This window comes from Heterodontus francisci, chromosome 3 (genome assembly GCF_036365525.1).
Source record: "Heterodontus francisci isolate sHetFra1 chromosome 3, sHetFra1.hap1, whole genome shotgun sequence".
In the NCBI taxonomy this organism is placed as follows: Eukaryota; Metazoa; Chordata; class Chondrichthyes; order Heterodontiformes; family Heterodontidae; genus Heterodontus; species Heterodontus francisci.
In genome coordinates, this window is record NC_090373.1 from 193,416,015 (window position 1) to 193,436,961 (window position 20,947).

Sequence of the window (20,947 nt, forward strand, 5' to 3'; positions counted from 1 at the left end):
CAAAGTTTAGAGGGGATGTGCGAGGCAAGGTTTTTACACAGAGGGTGGTGAGTGCCTGGAACTTGCTGCCAGGGGCGGTGGTGGAAGCAGATACGATCGCGACGTTTAAGAGACATCTTGACAAATGTATGAATAAGAAGGGAATAGAGGGATATGGGCCCCAGAAGTGCAGAAGGTGTTAGTTTCGGCAGGCATCAAGATCGGCGCAGGCTTGGAGGGCCGAATGGCCTGTTCCTGTGCTGTACTGTTCTTTCTTCTTTGTTCTTTCCAAGTGTTATTATTTCCAACAGCTGGGAATCAGAAAACAACAAGAAGACGTAACACCAGCTCTTAATCCATAGCTCTGGAGGTTACAGCATGTCGTACATATCCAAGTATTTTTTGAATGTGGGTTTTTACCTCCTCCACCCTGACAGACAGTGAGTTCCAGACCCCCTCACCATCCTCTGGGTGAAAACATTTCTCCTCATTTCCCACTAATCCTTCATTCAACCAATTACTTTAAATCTATGCCCCCGGTTATTGCCCTCTTTGCTAAGGGAAATCGGTACTTGTTATCCACTCTATCTAGACCTCTCATAATTTTATACAGCTCACTTAAATTTTCCCTCAGCCTCCTCAGTTCCACAGAAAACCCCAACCTATCCAAACTTTCCTCAAAGCTAAAGTCCTGGCAACATTCTTCTCGTAAAGTTGAGACATGGGAGTTCTTCAACTCTGTATTGAAAAAAAGGAGCACTATCTGCTTAAATAGTGCATGGGGCACTGAGACAGCACAGTGTACCTGAGCACTGTGATGGGGTGAGGGGCTTCAGTTACATGGAGAGAATAGATAAACTGGGATTGTTTAGAAGGTTAAAGGGAGATTTAATAGAGGTGTTCAAAATCGTGAATGGTTTTGGCAGAGTAAAAGCAGAGAAACTGTTTCCAGTGGCAGAAGGTGTTGGTAACCAGAGGCCACAGATTTAAGGTAATTGGCAAAAGAACCAGAGGCAACAGGAGATTTTATTTTACACAGCGTGTTGTTGTGATCTGGAATGTACTGTCTGAAAAGGAAGTGGAAGCAGATTCAACAGTAATTTTCAGAAGGGAATTGGTTAAATAATTGAACGGAAAAAGAATTACAGGGCTGTGGGAAAAGAGCAGTGGTGTGGGACTAATTGGATTGCTCTTTCAAAAGGCCGGCATAGGTGCGATGGGCTGAATGGCCTGCTTTTGTACTTTATGATTATACATAGCTCCTAACACAAACTCAGCAGGTCTGACAGCATCTGTGGATTCAATGAATGGCCTGACACTGAGAAGTTCCGAGGAACAAAGGGACCTCGGCGTGTTTGTCCATAGATCTCTGAAGGCAGAAGGGCAGGTTAATAGGGTGGTGAAAAAGGCAGATGGGACACTTGCCTTTATCAATCGAGGCATAGATTACAAAAGCAGAGAGGTCATGTTGGAGTTGTACGGAACTTTGGTAAGGCCACAGCTGGAGTACTGTGTGCAATTCTGGTCACCACGTTATAGGAAGGATGTGATTGCATTGGAGTGGGAGCACAGGCGATTCACCAGGATGTTGCCTGGGATGGAACATTTAAGCTATGCAGAGAGGTTGGATAGGCTTGGGTTGTTTTCGCTGGAGCAGAGAAGACTGAGGGGTGACCTGATCGAGGTGTACAAGGTTATGAGGGGCATGGACAGGGTGGATAGGGAGCAGCTGTTCCCCTTAGTTGAAGGGTCAGTTACGAGGGGTCACAAGTTTAGGGTGAGGGGCGGGAGGTTTAAGGGGGATTTGTGGAAGAACTTTTTTACCCAGAGGGTGGTGACGGTCTGGAATGCCCTGCCTGGGAGGGTGGCAGAGGCGGGTTGCCTCACATCCTTTAAAAAGTACCTGGATGAGCACTTGACATGTCATAACATTCAAGGCCATGGGCCAAGTGCTGGCAAATGGGATTAGGTAGACAGGTCAGGTGTTTTAATGCATCGGTGCAGACTGGATGGGCCGAAGGGCCTCTTCTGCACTGTATTATTCTGTGAAGCTGAGGTACTCACACAAGCTAAGATCCTCACACAAGCTGAGATACTCACACAAGCCTACTGCACCTGGTATTCCCAGGCAGTCTCCCATCCAAATACTAACCAGGCCTGAGTCTGCTTAGTTTCTGAAATCAGATGAGATCGGGCATTTTCAGACTAGTATGGCCGTAGGCAGCAGTTACCAGGGGCAGTCACTTGGCTGGGAGTGTACTACAGGCCGCCAAACAGTCAGGGCGAGATAGAGGAGCAGATATGTCGGGAAATCTCAGAGAGGTGTAAAAATAATAGGGTGAGTGACTGCCCTTGATATGAAGGCAGCATTTGACTGAATATGGCATCAGCGCACAGACTGCAGGGGCCAGCGAGAAAAAGCTTGCCCATTGCTTGTGTGCCTGAGTGTATGTGAAGGGCTGTCATGTCAGCAGCCTCTGCTGGCAGCAAAAGCCTACTGCACCTGGTATTCCCAGGCAGTCTCCCATCCAAGTACTAACCAGGCCTGAGTCTGCTTAGCTTCCAAGATCAGACGAGATCGGGCGTGTTCAGACTAGCATGGCCGTAGGCAGCAACTTCCTGCCTTTTTCTTTACTTCAAGGCATGCGGTGCCGTCACTTCGTTTTGCCAGTCTCTGTATTTTTTTTTGACAAATCTTGCCCACCTTGCTCTCTTCCTTCCCCGCCTGGCACATCTGAAAACTACAAGCCCTACTCACGCTTCACCAGCCTCCACCCTGCACTCTCCAACAATTCAACATTCCTCCCTTCCATGCTGCTGCCAGCAAACCCTGCACAAGCGGCAGCCACAAATTCAAAACCCTCTCTTTTCTCATTCTCTTTCAACACAGCCACCGGCAGCACACCAGCAACTTGCTTTCATACAGCGCCTTCAACTTAGCAACCCTTCCCTCCGCGCCATACGGGATACAAAGACAAATACCAATTCAAGGCGGCCAACCGGAGCCAAGGCACACAGCAGCCATCCACCAATTCAACTGCGCAACCACTCCAGACCACCAGAACACTTGACAAGTCACTTCTCTGTAAACAACACCCACAGTCACAAAACACCTGCTGTTTACTTAGCTGAAGTCATGTGACTACCAGTAATTCTTTTTAAACAAAGTTCTTCCAGTCATCTTTTAAAAAAAACCAAGTCCAGCATCTATGGAATCACTTCAGTCCTCCAAAGGAATCCATTTCTAGAATCTTCAACCACGAGTCCTCAAAAAAAATTTAAAAATAGAAGCACTTTCATAACTGCCCGGGTCTGGTTAGTCAGCGACTTTACCTAACAGAAACAGCTTCTGAATTCAGTCTTCACTGTCATCTGCTTGATGGCACGCCACTCCTGCCTAATCTGCCTTGTCTGCCTGCTCTGCTTGAGCTGGCAAGGATTCTGTCTCCTTTAATCTGGTTCTAACCAGTGTCAGTTTCCCTGGAAACCTGAAGTTGTTTTTCCAGCTTCTGATGCTGTTTCAATTCTAGTTTTTGTTTCAATTCTAGTTTTCCTCTCAGGGTAGAAAAAAAACAAGCTTTGCAGCAAAAAGATTCCATCACACTGGTCCATTGATATATTCCTGCAATCATAGAACAGAATCATAGAATGGCCTTTCACCCCATCATGTCGGTGCCACTATCTGCAAGAGCAATTCACCTAGCCCCACTCTCCTGCTTTTTCCCCATAGCCTCAGATAATTCTCCAGTTCTCTTTTGAAGGCCTCCATTACACTCCATTGCCTCCACTACAGTCTTATCAGTGCATTCCGGATCCTAACCACTCGCTGTGTAAAAATGTTTTTCCTCTTGTCACTCTTGCTTCTTTTGTCAATGACCTTAAATCAGTGCCCTCTGGCTCTGGATCCTTCCACCAATGGCAACAGTTTCTTCCCGTCTCCTCTGTGCAGACACCTCATGATTTTGAATACCTCTATCAAATCTCCTCTTAATCATCTCCAAGGAGAACAGACCCAGTTTTGCCAACCTATCCACGTAACTGAAGTTACCCCAAAGCTGTAAATCCCCATCCCACACACTCTCCTTCCTCCCCATGCTGAAATTTAAACCCATCGCACCATCTCTACCATTTCTTTCCTCCATTCACAGTTTTTTCCTCCCGCTATTGCGACTGGGTTCAGTTCTCCAGCCCCTGTGCACAGAGTGAGAATCAAATCAATGAGTCGATAATTTTCTTTCCTGGTCACTGGGACATTGAAGCTCCACCTATTCTCTGTGCCGTCACCAAGATGACCAAGCATGCACTCTCCTCCCTGCTCAACCAAGATGGCAGCCATTAAACTGGGCCTGTTCCCAGGAAAAAGCTCCGGAGCTGCAAATGCGGGACCTGGAAGTTATTGGGGGCTTGCAGCCTACATCAGATGTTACTGAAGCCTCCCCCCCCACTTGCTGGCTCCATTCCTCCCCTGCGCTCTCCCGACTCTCATCCACTGCAAAAGCCGACAGCTTTCTTCTTTATTATCAACTACTCAGTCATTTTCTGAATCATACATCCCTACATTCAAGTCCATATCATTGATAGATACCACAAAAAGCAAGGGACATAGTGTTGAACTCTGCAGAACCCCACTGGAAACAACCTTTCAGTCACAAAAACACCCATCAAACGTTACCCTTAGCTTCCTATCTCTGAGTCAGTTTTGAATCCAACTTGCCACTTTGCTTTGGATCCCATGGTCTTTTACTTTTATGACCAGTCTGCCATGTGGCTCATCAAAAGCCTTACTAAATCCATGTAGACTACATCAAATGCACTGCCCTCATTGACCCTCCTTGCTACCTGTTCAAAATATTCAATCATGTTAGTCAGACAAGACCTACCCTTAACAAATCCATGCTGACTGTCTTTGATTAATCTGTGTCTTTCTAAATGATGATTTATCCTGTTCCTCAGAATGTATTCAATAATTTTCCTACCAAGGAGGTTAGGCTGACTGGCCTACAATTACTCAGTCTATCCATTTCTCCCTTTTTAAACAATGGTACAACGTTAGCTGTCCTCCTGTCCTCCAGCACCATACCTGTAGCAAGAGAGAATTGGAAAACGATGCTCAGAGCCGCCGCTATTTCTTCTCTTGCTTCCCTTAACAGCTTAGATACATTCTGTTCGCACCTGGAGATTTATGCACTTTCAAAGATGTCAAACCTCTTAATACTTCCTTTCTCATGATGTTAATTTCATCTAATATTTCTCACTCCTCCTCCCTGATTGCAATCTCTTACTGTAACTTTTGATGGAAATTCAAGAGAAATGGTGTAAAACATCTAGTTGAAGCTATGGGTGGTAACTTCAACTTCAACTTGGATAATGTGACAACTTACAGTTACTGCTTGGGAGACCAGTCCCACTGCTGAGATTTTGAGTTTATGTCTAGAAGAGGGCACCAAACACGCACCAAATTAGCAAATCCACCGTCTGATCGTTCCAGTGTGGATTTCCCATTTGCTGTCTGATTTATTCTGTGGCTTCTCACGCTGTGGATCCTGGGGTAAACATAGACATCTACAGCACTGAATGAAGCCATTTGGCCATCATTTCTGTGACAGTCGAAAAAGAGCTATTCAACCTAATCCCACTTTCCAGCTGTTATATATTGTTATTCTATCTGTAAAGTGCTAGGAACTAATTAGCTAGGAACTAGTTGTTATGTGCAAGTGTTCCAGCGGGGCCACATTCACGGCTGCACTGGAGAGAGAGTCATGTGGCCAGTCCTACAGCAGGCAGCATGGTGGCTGAACAAATAAATGAAAAGCTCAAGGGTGGTAAGGATAATCCAGGAAATTATAGGCCGGTGAGCCTTACGTCAGTGGTAGGGAAACTATTGGAGAGGATTCTTCGAGACAGGATTTACTCCCATTTGGAAACAAACAAACTTATTAGTGAGAGACAGCATGGTTTTGTGAAGGGGAGGTCGTGTCTTACTAATTTGATTGAGTTTTTTGAGGAAGTGAGGAAGATGATTGATGAGGGAAGGGCGGTGGATGTTGTCTATGTGGACTTTAGTAAAGCCTTTGACAAGGTCCCGCATGGCAGACTGGTGCAAAAGGTGAAGTCACACGGGATCAGAGGTGAGCTGGCAAGATGGATACAGAACTGGCTCAGTCACAGAAGACAGAGGGTAACAGTGGATGGGTGTTTTTCTGAATGGAGGGATGTGACTAGTGGTGTTCGGCAGGGATCAGTGCTGGGACCTTTGCTCTTTGTAGTATATATAAATGATTTGGAGGAAAATGTCGCTGGTCTGATTAGTAAGTTTGCGGACGACACAAAGGTAGGTGGAGTTGCGGATAATGATGAGGATTGTCAGAGGATACAGCAGGATATAGATCGGTTGGAGACTTGGGCGGAGAAATGGCAGATGGAGTTTAATCCGGACAAATGTGAGGTAATGCATTTTGGAAGGTCTAATGCAGGTGGGAAGTATACAGTAAATGGCAGAACCCTTAGGAGTATTGACAGGCAGAGAGATCTGGGCGTACAGGTCCACAGGTCACTGAAAGTGGCAACGCAGGTGGATAAGGTAGTCAAGAAGGCATACGGCATGCTTGCCTTCATCGGTCGGGGCATAGAGTATAAAAATTGGCAAGTCATGTTGCAGCTGTACAGAACCTTAGTTAGGCCACACTTAGAATATTGTGTGCAATTCTAGTCGCCACACTACCAGAAGGACGTGGAGGCTTTGGAGAGGGTACAGAGGAGGTTTACCAGGACGTTGCCTGGTCTGGAGGGCATTAGCTATGAGGAGAGGTTGGAAAAACTCAGATTTTTTTCACTGGAACGACGGAGGTGGAGGGGCGACATGAAAGAGGTTTACAAAGTTATGAGCGGCATGGACAGAGTGGATAGTCAGAAGCTTTTTCCCAGGGTGGAAGAGTCAGTTACTAGGGGACATAGGTTTAAGGTGCGAGGGGCAAAGTTTAGAGGGGATGTGCGAGGCAAGGTTTTTACACAGAGGGTGGTGAGTGCCTGGAACTTGCTGCCAGGGGCGGTGGTGGAAGCAGATACGATCGCGACGTTTAAGAGACATCTTGACAAATATATGAATAAGAAGGGAATAGAGGGATATGGGCCCCAGAAGTGCAGAAGGTGTTAGTTTCGGCAGGCATCAAGATCGGCGCAGGCTTGGAGGGCTGAATGGCCTGTTCCTGTGCTGTACTGTTCGTTCTTCTTTGTTCTTTCCAAGTGTTATTATTTCCAACAGCTGGGAATCAGAAAACAACAAGAAGACGTAACACCAGCTCTTAATCCATAGCTCTGGAGGTTACAGCATGTCGTACATATCCAAGTATTTTTTGAATGTGGGTTTTTACCTCCTCCACCCTGACAGACAGTGAGTTCCAGACCCCCTCACCATCCTCTGGGTGAAAACATTTCTCCTCATTTCCCACTAATCCTTCATTCAACCAATTACTTTAAATCTATGCCCCCGGTTATTGCCCTCTTTGCTAAGGGAAATCGCTACTTGTTATCCACTCTATCTAGACCTCTCATAATTTTATACAGCTCACTTAAATTTTCCCTCAGCCTCCTCAGTTCCACAGAAAACCCCAACCTATCCAAACTTTCCTCAAAGCTAAAGTCCTGGCAACATTCTTTTCGTAAAGTTGAGACATGGGGTCCTGCACTGTGGCTCAGAAGGGAAGGAGGGAGAATGGGAGAGCACTAGTCATCGGGGACTCGATGGTGAGGAGTACCGACAGGCGGTTCTGTGGGCGCAAGCGAGACGCACGGATGGTTTGTTGCCTACCTGGTGCCAGGGTCCGTGATGTTTGTGATCGCGTCTTCAGGATCCTTAAAGGGGAGGGGGAGCAGCCAGAGGTCGTGGTGCACATTGGCACCAACGACGTAGGAAGGAAGGGTGGCACAGATGTTAGAAGTGAGTTTAGGGAGTTAGGCTGGAAGCTGAAAGCTCGGACGGACAGAGTTGTTATCTCTGGTTTGTTGCCGGCGCCACGTGATAGTGAGGCTAGGAATAGGGAGAGAGCACAGCTGAACACGTGGCTGCAGGAATGGTGTAGGAGAGAGGGCTTCCAGTTCTTGGATAATTGGACTGCATTCTGGGGAAGATGGGACCTGTTCAAACAGGACGGGCTGCATCTGAACCAGAGGGGCACCAATATCCTGGGAGGGAGGTTTGCTAGTACTGTTCGGGAGGGTTTAAACTAGTTTGGGAGGGGGATGGGAACCGGACTTGTAGTCCAGGGACCAGTGGGTCCACTCAGAAAGACAAAGAGTGTAGTGAGGTATTGGGGAAGGTAGCACTGTCGCAGAGGACAGATGGGCACGGAGAAGGGTTAAAGTGCGTATACTTCAACGCAAGAAGCATCAGGAATAAGGTGAGTGAATTGAAGGCGTGGATGGGCACTTGGGACTACGATGTTGTGGCCATCACTGAAACGTGGATAGGTGATGGGGAGGAATGGTTCTTGGAGGTACCTGGTTATAGATGTTTTCATAAGATTAGGAATGGTGGTAAAAGAGGTGGGGGGGTGGCATTGTTAGTTAGAAATAGTGTAACAACTGCTGAAAGAATTTTCGAGGAGGATCTGCCGACTGAGGCACTGTGGGTTGAGGTCAGGAACAGGAAAGGAGCAGTCACCTTGATGGGAGTTTTCTATCGGCCCCCCAATAGCAGCAGGGAGGTGGAAGAGCAGATTGGGAAACAGATTTTGGAAAGGAGCAGAAGTCACAGGGTAGTAATTATGGGGGATTTCAACTTCCCAAATATTGATTGGCAACTCTTTAGATCGAATAGTTTGGATGGGGTAGTGTTTGTGCAGTATGTCCAGGAAGCTTTTCTGACTCAGTATGTAGACTGCCCGACCAGAGGGGAGGCAATATTGGATTTGGTACTAGGTAATGAACCAGGGCAAGTGATAGAGCTGTTGGTGGGCGAGCACTTTGGAGATAGTGATCACAATTCTGTAGCATTCACTGTGGTAATGGAGAGGGATAGGTATGTGCAACAGGGCAAGGTTTACAATTGGGGGAAGGGTAGATATGATGCTGTCAGGCAGGAACTGAGGAGCATAAGTTGGGAGCATATGCTGGCAGGGAAGGGCACGGTCGAAATGTGGAACTTTTTCAAGGAGCAGATAGTAGGGGCCATTGATAAGCATGTCCCTGTCAGACAGGGAAGGGATGGTCATGTGAGGGAACCGTGGTTGACAAGAGAGGTTGAGAGTCTTGTTAGGAAGAAGAAGGATGCGTATATAAGGTTGAGGAAAAAGGGCACAGGCATAGCTCTGGAGGGATACAAGATGGCCAGGAAGGATCTGAAGAAAGGGATTAGGAGAGCTAAGAGAGGGCATGAAAAATGCTTGGCGGGTAGGATAAAAGAAAACCCCAAGGCCTTTTACGCGTATGTCAGAAATATGAGGATGACTAGGGGGACCGTAGGTCCGGTCAAGGACAATAGCGGGAGACTGTGTGTTGAGCCGGAAGAGATAAGTGAGGTTTTGAATGAGTACTTCTCTTCGGTATTTACGAATGAGAAGGGGTGTATTACTGAAGAGGACGGTGTGAAACAGACTGGTAAGCTCGAGGAAGTGCTCGTTAGGAGGGAAGATGTGTTGGGGTTTTTGAATAACTTGAAGATAGACAAGTCTCCCGGGCCTGACGGGGTATATCCAAGGATGTTATGGGAAGCAAGGGATGAAATTGCAGAGCCGCTGGCAATGATCTTTTCATCTTCTCTGTTGACGGGGGTGGTACCAGGTGATTGGAGGGTGGCAAATGTTGTGCCCCTGTTCAAGAAAGGGAATAGGAACAACCCTGGGAATTACAGGCCAGTTAGTCTTACTTCGGTGGTAGGCAAGTTGATGGAAAAGGTGCTGAGGGATAGGATTTCTGAGCATCTGGAAAGACACTGCTTGATTCGGGACAGTCAGCACGGTTTTGTGAGGGGTAGGTCTTGCCTCACAAGCCTGATTGAATTCTTTGAGCAGGTGACCAAGCAAGTGGATGAGGGTAAACCAGTGGATGTGGTGTACATGGATTTTAGTAAGGCATTTGATAAGGTCCCCCATGGTAGACTTATGGAGAAAGTCAGGAGGCATGGGATAGTGGGGAATGTGGCCAGTTGGATTAAGAATTGGCTAACTGATAGAAGGCAGAGAGTGGTCTTAGATGGTAAATACTCAGCCTGGAGCCCAGTTACCAGTGGCGTGCCACAGGGATCAGTTCTGGGTCCTCTCCTGTTTGTGATTTTTATTAACGACTTGGATGAGGAAGTCGAAGGGTGGGTCAGTAAATTTGCAGATGATACAAAGGTTGGTGGAGTTGTGGATACCGAGGAGGGCTATTGTCGTCTGCAAAGGGACTTGGATAGGTTGCAGTGCTGGGCTGAAAAGTGGCAGATGGAGTTTAACCCTGAAAAGTGTGAGGTCGTCCATTTTGGAAGGACAAACACGAATGCAAAATACTGGGTTAACGGTAGGGTTCTTGGGCATGTGGAGGAGCAGAGAGACCTTGGGGTCTATGTGCATAGATCGTTGAAAGTTGCAACTCAAGTGGATAGGGCTGTGAAGAAGGCATATGGGGTGTTAGCGTTCATTAGCAGAGGGATTGAATTTAAGAGCCGTGAGGTGATGATGCAGCTGTACAGGACCTTGGTAAGGCCTCATTTGGAGTACTGTGTGCAGTTCTGGTCGCCTCATTTTAGGAAGGATGTGGAAGCCTTGGAGAGGGTGCAGAGGAGATTTACCAGGATGTTGCCTGGAATGGAGAATAAGTCTTACGAGGAAAGGCTGAACATTCTAGGCCTCTTCTCATTAGAACGGAGAAGGATGAGGGGTGACATGATAGAGGTTTATAAGATGATCAGGGGAATAGATAGGGTAGACAGTCAGAAACTTTTTCCCCGGGTGGAGCAAAGCGTTACAAGGGGTCATAAATTTAAGGTGAAGGGTGGGAGATATAAGGGGGATGTCAGGGGAAGGTTCTTTACCCAGAGAGTGGTCGGGGCATGGAATGCCTTGCCTGGGGAAGTTGTTGAGTCAGAAACTTTAGGGACTTTCAAACGGCTTTTAGATAGGTATATGGATAAAGGAGAATGATGGGGTATAGATTAAATTGTCCTTGACAGAGGACAAAGGATCGGCACAACATCGTGGGCCGAAGGGCCTGTTCTGTGCTGTATTTTTCTATGTTCTATGTTCTATGTTCAACTCTGCATTGCAAAAAAGGAGCACTATCTGCTTAAATAGTGCATGGGGCACTGAGACAGCACAGTGTACCTGAGCACTGTGATGGGGTGAGGGGCTTCAGTTACATGGAGAGAATAGATAAACTGGGATTGTTTAGAAGGTTAAAGGGAGATTTAATAGAGGTGTTCAAAATCGTGAATAGTTTTGGCAGAGTAAAAGCAGAGAAACTGTTTCCAGTGGCAGAAGGTGTTGGTAACCAGAGGCCACAGATTTAAGGTAATTGGCAAAAGAACCAGAGGCAACAGGAGATTTTATTTTACACAGCATGTTGTTGTGATCTGGAATGTACTGTCTGAAAAGGAAGTGGAAGCAGATTCAACAGTAATTTTCAGAAGGGAATTGGTTAAATAATTGAACGGAAAAAGAATTACAGGGCTGTGGGAAAAGAGCAGTGGTGTGGGACTAATTGGATTGCTCTTTCAAAAGGCCGGCATAGGTGCGATGGGCTGAATGGCCTGCTTTTGTACTTTATGATTATACATAGCTCCTAACACAAACTCAGCAGGTCTGACAGCATCTGTGGATTCAATGAATGGCCTGACACTGAGAAGTTCCGAGGAACAAAGGGACCTTGGCGTGTTTGTCCAAAGATCTCTGAAGGCAGAAGGGCAGGTTAATAGGGTGGTGAAAAAGGCAGATGGGACACTTGCCTTTATCAATCGAGGCATAGATTACAAAAGCAGAGAGGTCATGTTGGAGTTGTACGGAACTTTGGTAAGGCCACAGCTGGAGTACTGTGTGCAATTCTGGTCGCCACGGTATAGGAAGGATGTGATTGCATTGGAGTGGGTGCACAGGCGATTCACCAGGATGTTGCCTGGGATGGAACATTTAAGCTATGAAGAGAGGTTGGATAGGCTTGGGTTGTTTTCGCTGGAGCAGAGAAGACTGAGGGGTGACCTGATCGAGGTGTACAAGGTTATGAGGGGCATGGACAGGGTGGATAGGGAGCAGCTGTTCCCCTTAGTTGAAGGGTCAGTTACGAGGGGTCACAAGTTTAGGGTGAGGGGCGGGAGGTTTAAGGGGGATTTGTGGAAGAACTTTTTTACCCAGAGGGTGGTGACGGTCTGGAATGCCCTGCCTGGGAGGGTGGCAGAGGCGGGTTGCCTCACATCCTTTAAAAAGTACCTGGATGAGCACTTGACATGTCATAACATTCAAGGCCATGGGCCAAGTGCTGGCAAATGGGATTAGGTAGACAGGTCAGGTGTTTTAATGCATCGGTGCAGACTGGATGGGCCGAAGGGCCTCTTCTGCACTGTATTATTCTGTGAAGCTGAGATACTCACACAAGCTAAGATCCTCACACAAGCTGAGATCCTCACACAAGCCTACTGCACCTGGTATTCCCAGGCAGTCTCCCATCCAAATACTAACCAGGCCTGAGTCTGCTTAGTTTCTGAAATCAGATGAGATCGGGCATTTTCAGACTAGTATGGCCGTAGGCAGCAGCTACCAGGGGCAGTCACTTGGCTGGGAGTGTACTACAGGCCGCCAAACAGTCAGGGCGAGATAGAGGAGCAGATATGTCGGGAAATCTCAGAGAGGTGTAAAAATAATAGGGTGAGTGACTGCCCTTGATATGAAGGCAGCATTTGACTGAATATGGCATCAGCGCACAGACTGCAGGGGCCAGCGAGAAAAAGCTTGCCCATTGCTTGTGTGCCTGAGTGTATGTGAAGGGCTGTCATGTCAGCAGCCTCTGCTGGCAGCAAAAGCCTACTGCACCTGGTATTCCCAGGCAGTCTCCCATCCAAGTACTAACCAGGCCTGAGTCTGCTTAGCTTCCGAGAGCAGACAAGATCGGGCGTGTTCAGACTAGTATGGCTGTAGGCATCAGCTTCCTGCCTTTTTCTTTACTTCAAGGCATGCGGTGCCGTCACTTCGTTTTGCCAGTCTCTGTATTTTTTTTTTGACAAATCTTGCCCACCTTGCTCTCTTCCTTCCCCGCCTGGCACATCTGAAAACTACAAGCCCTACTCACGCTTCACCAGCCTCCACCCTGCACTCTCCAACAATTCAACATTCCTCCCTTCCACGCTGCTGCCAGCAAACCCTGCACAAGCGGCAGCCACAAATTCAAAACCCTCTCTTTTCTCATTCTCTTTCAACACAGCCACCGGCAGCACACCAGCAACTTGCTTTCATACAGCGCCTTCAACTTAGCAACCCTTCCCTCCGCGCCATACGGGATACAAAGACTAATACCAATTCAAGGCGGCCAACCGGAGCCAAGGCACACAGCAGCCATCCACCAATTCAACTGCGCAACCACTCCAGACCACCAGAACACTTGACAAGTCACTTCTCTGTAAACAACACCCACAGTCACAAAACACCTGCTGTTTACTTAGCTGAAGACATGTGACTACCAGTAATTCTTTTTAAACAAAGTTCTTCCAGTCATCTTTTAAAAAAAACCAAGTCCAGCATCTTTGGAATCACTTCAGTCCTCCAAAGGAATCCATCTCTAGAATCTTCAACCACGAGTCCTCAAAAAAAATTAAAAAATAGAAGCACTTTCATAACTGCCCGGGTCTGGTTAGTCAGCGACTTTACCTAACAGAAACAGCTTCTGAATTCAGTCTTCACTGTCATCTGCTTGATGGCACGCCACTCCTGCCTCATCTGCCTTGTCTGCCTGCTCTGCTTGAGCTGGGAAGGATTCTGTCTCCTTTAATCTGGTTCTAACCAGTGTCAGTTTCCCTGGAAACCTGAAGTTGTTTTTCCAGCTTCTGATGCTGTTTCAATTCTAGTTTTTGTTTCAATTCTAGTTTTCCTCTCAGGGTAGAAAAAAAACAAGCTTTGCAGCAAAAAGATTCCATCACACTGGTCCATTGATATATTCCTGCAATCATAGAATAGAATCATAGAATGGCCTTTCACCCCATCATGTCGGTGCCACTATCTGCAAGAGCAATTCACCTAGCCCCACTCTCCTGCTTTTTCCCCATAGCCTCAGATAATTCTCCAGTTCTCTTTTGAAGGCCTCCATTACACTCCATTGCCTCCACTACAGTCTTATCAGTGCATTCCGGATCCTAACCACTCGCTGTGTAAAAAAGTTTTTCCTCTTGTCACTCTTGCTTCTTTTGTCAATGACCTTAAATCAGTGCCCTCTGGCTCTGGATCCTTCCACCAATGGCAACAGTTTCTTCCCGTCTCCTCTGTGCAGACACCTCATGATTTTGAATACCTCTATCATATCTCCTCTTAATCATCTCCAAGGAGAACAGACCCAGTTTTGCCAACCTATCCACGTAACTGAAGTTACCCCAAAGCTGTAAATCCCCATCCCACACACTCTCCTTCCTCCCCATGCTGAAATTTAAACCCATCGCACCATCTCTACCATTTCTTTCCTCCATTCACAGTTTTTTCCTCCCGCTATTGCGACTGGGTTCAGTTCTCCAGCCCCTGTGCACAGAGTGAGAATCAAATCAATGAGTCGATAATTTTCTTTCCTGGTCACTGGGACATTGAAGCTCCACCTATTCTCTGTGCCGTCACCAAGATGACCAAGCATGCACTCTCCTCCCTGCTCAACCAAGATGGCAGCCATTAAACTGGGCCTGTTCCCAGGAAAAAGCTCCGGAGCTGCAAATGTGGGACCTGGAAGTTATTGGGGGCTTGCAGCCTACATCAGATGTTACTGAAGCCTCCCCCCCCACTTGCTGGCTCCATTCCTCCCCTGCGCTCTCCCGACTCTCATCCACTGCAAATGCCGACAGCTTTCTTCTTTATTATCAACTACTCAGTCATTTTCTGAATCATACATCCCTACATTCAAGTCCATATCATTGATAGATACCACAAAAAGCAAGGGACATAGTGTTGAACTCTGCAGAACCCCACTGGAAACAACCTTTCAGTCACAAAAACACCCATCAAACGTTACCCTTAGCTTCCTATCTCTGAGTCAGTTTTGAATCCAACTTGCCACTTTGCTTTGGATCCCATGGTCTTTTACTTTTATGACCAGTCTGCCATGTGGCTCATCAAAAACCTTACTAAATCCATGTAGACTACATCAAATGCACTGCCCTCATTGACCCTCCTTGCTACCTGTTCAAAATATTCAATCATGTTAGTCAGACAAAGACCTACCCTTAACAAATCCATGCTGACTGTCTTTGATTAATCTGTGTCTTTCTAAATGATGATTTATCCTGTTCCTCAGAATGTATTCAATAATTTTCCTACCAAGGAGGTTAGGCTGACTGGCCTACAATTACTCAGTCTATCCATTTCTCCCTTTTTAAACAATGGTACAACGTTAGCTGTCCTCCTGTCCTCCAGCACCATACCTGTAGCAAGAGAGAATTGGAAAACGATGCTCAGAGCCGCCGCTATTTCTTCTCTTGCTTCCCTTAACAGCTTAGATACATTCTGTCCGCACCTGGAGATTTATGCACTTTCAAAGATGTCAAACCTCTTAATACTTCCTTTCTCATGATGTTAATTTCATCTAATATTTCTCACTCCTCCTCCCTGATTGCAATCTCTTACTGTAACTTTTGGTGGAAATTCAAGAGAAATGGTGTAAAACATCTAGTTGAAGCTATGGGTGGTAACTTCAACTTCAACTTGGATAATGTGACAACTTACAGTTACTGCTTGGGAGCCCAGTCCCACTGCTGAGATTTTGAGTTTATGTCCAGAAGAGGGCACCAAACACGCACCAAATTAGCAAATCCACCGTCTGATCGTTCCAGTGTGGATTTCCCATTTGCTGTCTGATTTATTCTGTGGCTTCTCACGCTGTGGATCCTGGGGTAAACATAGACATCTACAGCACTGAATGAAGCCATTTGGCCATCATTTCTGTGACAGTCGAAAAAGAGCTATTCAACCTAATCCCACTTTCCAGCTGTTATATATTGTTATTCTATCTGTAAAGTGCTAGGAACTAATTAGCTAGGAACTAGTTGTTATGTGCAAGTGTTCCAGCGGGGCCACATTCACGGCTGCACTGGAGAGAGAGTCATGTGGCCAGTCCTACAGCAGGCAGCATGGTGGCTGAACAAATAAATGAAAAGCTCAAGGGTGGTAAGGATAATCCAGGAAATTATAGGCCGGTGAGCCTTACGTCAGTGGTAGGGAAACTATTGGAGAGGATTCTTCGAGACAGGATTTACTCCCATTTGGAAACAAACAAACTTATTAGTGAGAGACAGCATGGTTTTGTGAAGGGGAGGTCGTGTCTTACTAATTTGATTGAGTTTTTTGAGGAAGTGAGGAAGATGATTGATGAGGGAAGGGCGGTGGATGTTGTCTATATGGACTGTAGTAAAGCCTTTGACAAGGTCCCGCATGGCAGACTGGTGCAAAAGGTGAAGTCACACGGGATCAGAGGTGAGCTGGCAAGATGGATACAGAACTGGCTCAGTCACAGAAGACAGAGGGTAACAGTGGATGGGTGTTTTTCTGAATGGAGGGATGTGACTAGTGGTGTTCGGCAGGGATCAGTGCTGGGACCTTTGCTCTTTGTAGTATATATAAATGATTTGGAGGAAAATGTCGCTGGTCTGATTAGTAAGTTTGCGGACGACACAAAGGTAGGTGGAGTTGCGGATAATGATGAGGATTGTCAGAGGATACAGCAGGATATAGATCGGTTGGAGACTTGGGCGGAGAAATGGCAGATGGAGTTTAATCCGGACAAATGTGAGGTAATGCATTTTGGAAGGTCTAATGCAGGTGGGAAGTATACAGTAAATGGCAGAACCCTTAGGAGTATTGACAGGCAGAGAGATCTGGGCGTACAGGTCCACAGGTCACTGAAAGTGGCAACGCAGGTGGATAAGGTAGTCAAGAAGGCATACGGCATGCTTGCCTTCATCGGTCGGGGCATAGAGTATAAAAATTGGCAAGTCATGTTGCAGTTGTACAGAACCTTAGTTAGGCCACACTTAGAATATTGTGTGCAATTCTAGTCGCCACACTACCAGAAGGACGTGGAGGCTTTGGAGAGGGTACAGAGGAGGTTTACCAGGACGTTGCCTGGTCTGGAGGGCATTAGCTATGAGGAGAGGTTGGAAAAACTCAGATTTTTTTCACTGGAACGACGGAGGTGGAGGGGCGACATGATAGAGGTTTACAAAGTTATGAGCGGCATGGACAGAGTGGATAGTCAGAAGCTTTTTCCCAGGGTGGAAGAGTCAGTTACTAGGGGACATAGGTTTAAGGTGCGAGGGGCAAAGTTTAGAGGGGATGTGCGAGGCAAGGTTTTTACACAGAGGGTGGTGAGTGCCTGGAACTTGCTGCCAGGGGCGGTGGTGGAAGCAGATACGATCGCGACGTTTAAGAGACATCTTGACAAATGTATGAATAAGAAGGGAATAGAGGGATATGGGCCCCAGAAGTGCAGAAGGTGTTAGTTTCGGCAGGCATCAAGATCGGCGCAGGCTTGGAGGGCTGAATGGCCTGTTCCTGTGCTGTACTGTTCTTTCTTCTTTGTTCTTTCCAAGTGTTATTATTTCCAACAGCTGGGAATCAGAAAACAACAAGAAGACGTAACACCAGCTCTTAATCCATAGCTCTGGAGGTTACAGCATGTCGTACATATCCAAGTATTTTTTGAATGTGGGTTTTTACCTCCTCCACCCTGACAGACAGTGAGTTCCAGACCCCCTCACCATCCTCTGGGTGAAAACATTTCTCCTCATTTCCCACTAATCCTTCATTCAACCAATTACTTTAAATCTATGCCCCCGGTTATTGCCCTCTTTGCTAAGGGAAATCGCTACTTGTTATCCACTCTATCTAGACCTCTCATAATTTTATACAGCTCACTTAAATTTTCCCTCAGCCTCCTCAGTTCCACAGAAAACCCCAACCTATCCAAACTTTCCTCAAAGCTAAAGTCCTGGCAACATTCTTCTCGTAAAGTTGAGACATGGGAGTTCTTCAACTCTGCATTGCAAAAAAGGAGCACTATCTGCTTAAATAGTGCATGGGGCACTGAGACAGCACAGTGTACCTGAGCACTGTGATGGGGTGAGGGGCTACAGTTACATGGAGAGAATAGATAAACTGGGATTGTTTTGAAGGTTAAAGGGAGATTTAATAGAGGTGTTCAAAATCGTGAATGGTTTTGGCAGAGTAAAAGCAGAGAAACTGTTTCCAGTGGCAGAAGGTGTTGGTAACCAGAGGCCACAGATTTAAGGTAATTGGCAAAAGAACCAGAGGCAACAGGAGATTTTATTTTACACAGCGTGTTGTTGTGATCTGGAATGTACTGTCTGAAAAGGAAGTGGAAGCAGATTCAACAGTAATTTTCAGAAGGGAATTGGTTAAATAATTGAACGGAAAAAGAATTACAGGGCTGTGGGAAAAGAGCAGTGGTGTGGGACTAATTGGATTGCTCTTTCAAAAGGCCGGCATAGGTGCGATGGGCTGAATGGCCTGCTTTTGTACTTTATGATTATACATAGCTCCTAACACAAACTCAGCAGGTCTGACAGCATCTGTGGATTCAATGAATGGCCTGACACTGAGAAGTTCCGAGGAACAAAGGGACCTCGGCGTGTTTGTCCATAGATCTCTGAAGGCAGAAGGGCAGGTTAATAGGGTGGTGAAAAAGGCAGATGGGACACTTGCCTTTATCAATCGAGGCATAGATTACAAAAGCAGAGAGGTCATGTTGGAGTTGTACGGAACTTTGGTAAGGCCACAGCTGGAGTACTGTGTGCAATTCTGGTCACCACGTTATAGGAAGGATGTGATTGCATTGGAGTGGGAGCAGAGGCGATTCACCAGGATGTTGCCTGGGATGGAACATTTAAGCTATGAAGAGAGGTTGGATAGGCTTGGGTTGTTTTCGCTGGAGCAGAGAAGACTGAGGGGTGACCTGATCGAGGTGTACAAGGTTATGAGGGGCATGGGCAGGGTGGATAGGGAGCAGCTGTTCCCCTTAGTTGAAGGGTCAGTTACGAGGGGTCACAAGTTTAGGGTGAGGGGCGGGAGGTTTAAGGGGGATTTGTGGAAGAACTTTTGTACCCAGAGGGTGGTGACGGTCTGGAATGCCCTGCCTGGGAGGGTGGCAGAGGCGGGTTGCCTCACATCCTTTAAAAAGTACCTGGATGAGCACTTGACATGTCATAACATTCAAGGCCATGGGCCAAGTGCTGGCAAATGGGATTAGGTAGACAGGTCAGGTGTTTTAATGCATCGGTGCAGACTGGATGGGCCGAAGGGCCTCTTCTGCACTGTATTATTCTGTGAAGCTGAGGTACTCACACAAGCTAAGATCCTCACACAAGCTGAGATACTCACACAAGCCTACTGCACCTGGTATTCCCAGGCAGTCTCCCATCCAAATACTAACCAGGCCTGAGTCTGCTTAGTTTCTGAAATCAGATGAGATCGGGCATTTTCAGACTAGTATGGCCGTAGGCAGCAGCTACCAGGGGCAGTCACTTGGCTGGGAGTGTACTACAGGCCGCCAAACAGTCAGGGCGAGATAGAGGAGCAGATATGTCGGGAAATCTCAGAGAGGTGTAAAAATAATAGGGTGAGTGACTGCCCTTGATATGAAGGCAGCATTTGACTGAATATGGCATCAGCGCACAGACTGCAGGGGCCAGCGAGAAAAAGCTTGCCCATTGCTTGTGTGCCTGAGTGTATGTGAAGGGCTGTTATGTCAGCAGCCTCTGCTGGCAGCAAAAGCCTACTGCACCTGGTATTCCCAGGCAGTCTCCCATCCAAGTACTAACCAGGCCTGAGTCTGCTTAGCTTCCGAGATCAGACGAGATCGGGCGTGTTCAGACTAGTATGGCCGTAGGCAGCAGTTTCCTGCCTTTTTCTTTACTTCAAGGCATGCGGTGCCGTCACTTCTTTTTGCCAGTCTCTGTATTTTTTTTTTGACAAATCTTGCCCACCTTGCTCTCTTCCTTCCCCGCCTGGCACATCTGAAAACTACAAGCCCTACTCACGCTTCACCAGCCTCCACCCTGCACTCTCCAACAATTCAACATTCCTCCCTTCCACGCTGCTGCCAGCAAACCCTGCACAAGCGGCAGCCACAAATTCAAAACCCTCTCTTTTCTCATTCTCTTTCAACACAGCCACCGGCAGCACACCAGCAACTTGCTTTCATACAGCGCCTTCAACTTAGCAACCCTTCCCTCCGCGCCATACGGGATACAAAGACAAATACCAATTCAAGGCGGCCAACCGGAGCCAAGGCACACAGCAGCCATCCACCAATTCAACTGCGCAACCACTCCAGACCACCAGAACACTTGACAAGTCACTTCTCTGTAAACAACACCCACAGTCACAAAACACCTGCTGTTTACTTAGCTGAAGACATGTGACTACCAGTAATTCTTTTTAAACAAAGTTCTTCCAGTCATCTTTTAAAAAAAACCAAGTCCAGCATCTATGGAATCACTTCAGTCCTCCAAAGGAATCCATCTCTAGAATCCTCAACCACGAGTCCTCAAAAAAAATTAAAAAATAGAAGCACTTTCATAACTGCCCGGGTCTGGTTAGTCAGCGACTTTACCTAACAGAAACAGCTTCTGAATTCAGTCTTCACTGTCATCTGCTTGATGGCACGCCACTCCTGCCTAATCTGCCTTGTCTGCCTGCTCTGCTTGAGCTGGGAAGGATTCTGTCTCCTTTAATCTGGTTCTAACCAGTGTCAGTTTCCCTGGAAACCTGAAGTTGTTTTTCCAGCTTCTGATGCTGTTTCA

The 20,947-nt window shown here is 46.8% G+C and overlaps 6 non-coding genes across 6 annotated transcripts; all 6 read right to left on the reverse strand.

Annotated features, from left to right (window-relative positions):
- Window positions 1-2,082: 2,082 nt before the first annotated feature.
- LOC137367769 (5S ribosomal RNA) lies at window positions 2,083-2,201 on the reverse strand. The gene has a single exon (XR_010974249.1). It is a non-coding gene; the product is annotated as a 5S ribosomal RNA (ribosomal RNA).
- Window positions 2,202-2,470: 269 nt separating this feature from the next.
- LOC137367587 (5S ribosomal RNA) lies at window positions 2,471-2,589 on the reverse strand. Its single transcript, XR_010974076.1, has one exon. It is a non-coding gene; the product is annotated as a 5S ribosomal RNA (ribosomal RNA).
- A 9,985-nt stretch (window positions 2,590-12,574) lies between these two features.
- LOC137367770 (5S ribosomal RNA) lies at window positions 12,575-12,693 on the reverse strand. The gene has a single exon (XR_010974251.1). It is a non-coding gene; the product is annotated as a 5S ribosomal RNA (ribosomal RNA).
- Window positions 12,694-12,962: 269 nt separating this feature from the next.
- LOC137367702 (5S ribosomal RNA) lies at window positions 12,963-13,081 on the reverse strand. Its single transcript, XR_010974184.1, has one exon. It is a non-coding gene; the product is annotated as a 5S ribosomal RNA (ribosomal RNA).
- Window positions 13,082-19,526: 6,445 nt separating this feature from the next.
- On the reverse strand, window positions 19,527-19,645 carry LOC137367772 (5S ribosomal RNA). Its single transcript, XR_010974253.1, has one exon. It is a non-coding gene; the product is annotated as a 5S ribosomal RNA (ribosomal RNA).
- A 269-nt stretch (window positions 19,646-19,914) lies between these two features.
- Window positions 19,915-20,033, reverse strand: LOC137368521 (5S ribosomal RNA). Its single transcript, XR_010974736.1, has one exon. It is a non-coding gene; the product is annotated as a 5S ribosomal RNA (ribosomal RNA).
- Window positions 20,034-20,947: the final 914 nt, after the last annotated feature.